This window comes from Chenopodium quinoa, unplaced genomic scaffold (assembly GCF_001683475.1).
Source record: "Chenopodium quinoa cultivar QQ74 unplaced genomic scaffold, ASM168347v1, whole genome shotgun sequence".
NCBI classification, from domain to species: Eukaryota; Viridiplantae; Streptophyta; class Magnoliopsida; order Caryophyllales; family Amaranthaceae; genus Chenopodium; species Chenopodium quinoa.
This window is the reverse complement of record NW_018742923.1, coordinates 27,303-28,825: the sequence shown is the minus strand read 5'-3', so window position 1 is coordinate 28,825 and position 1,523 is coordinate 27,303.

Genomic DNA, 1,523 nt, shown 5'->3' with positions numbered 1-1,523 from the left:
AAAGCTAATTGATTCAAATGAAAGTCAATCACATTCAAACAAAGCTAATTTAATCAAATGAAAATCAAACACATTCAAACAAAGCTTTTTAAATCAAATGAAATTCAAATGCATTCAAAATAGCGAATTAAATCAAGTGAAAGTCAAACAAAGCTTTTTGAATCAAATGATTGTCAATCCGTTCAACGATGCTAATTGAATCATATGAAAGTCAAGCACATTCAAACAAATCTTTTTCAATCAACTGAAAGTCAAATGCAATTAAAAAAAAGTAATTAAATCAAGTGAAAGTCAATTACATTTTAACAAAGCTTTTTAAATCAAATGAAAGTTAAATGCATTCAAAAAAGCTAATTGAATCAAGTGAAAGTCTAGGTAATTCAAACAAAGCTTTTTGAATCAAATGACTGTCAAATGCGTTCAACGATGCTAATTGAATCAAATGAAAGTCAAACACATTCAAACAAAGCTTTTTGAATCAAATGAAAGTCATATGCATTAAACAAAAGCTAATTGATTCAACTGAAAGTCAATCACATTCAAACAAAGCAAATTTAATCAAATAAAAATCAAACACATTCAAACAAAGCTTTTTCAATCAAATGAAATTCAAATGCATTCAAAATAGCGATTTGAATCAAGTGAAAGTCAAACAAAGCTTTTTGAATCAAATGACTGTCAAATCCATTCAACGATACTAATTGAATAATATGAAAGTCAAGCACATTCAAACAAATCTTTTTGAATCATTTGAAAGTCAAATACAATTAAAAAACAAGTAAATATATCAAGTGAAAGTCAAACAAATTTATACAAAGCTTTTTAAATCAAATGAAAGTTAAATGCATTCAACAAAGCTTATTAAATCAAATGAAAGTCAAGCACATTCAAACAAAGATAATTGCATCAAATGAAAGTCAAACACATTCGGACAAGGCATTTTTAAGTAAATAAAAGTTAAATGCATTCAAAAAAGCTAATTTAATCAAGTGAAAGTCAAACACATTCAAACAAAGCTTTTTTAATTAAGTGATTGTCAAGTACATTCCCACAAAGCTAATTGAATCAAATGAAAGTCAAACACATTCGAACAAAGTTTTTTGAATCAAATAAAAGTTAAATGCATTCAAAAAAGCTAATTGAATCAAGTGAAAGTCAAACACATTCAAACAAAGTTTATTTAATTAAGTGATTGTCAAGTGCATTCCCACAAAGCTAATTGAATCAAATGAAAGTCAAACACATTCGAACAAAGCTTTTTGAATCGAATAAAAGTTAAATGCATTAAAAAAAGCTAATTGAATCAAGTGAAAGTCTAAGTAATTCAAACAAAGCTTTTTGAATAAAATGACCGTTAAATGCGTTCAACGATGCTAATTGAATCAAATGAAAGTCAAACACATTCAAACAAAGCTTTTTGAATCAAATGAAAGTAATATGCATTCAACAAAGCTAATTGAATCAAATGAAAGTCAATGACATTCTTACAAAGCTAATTAAATCAAATGAAAGTCAATTGCATT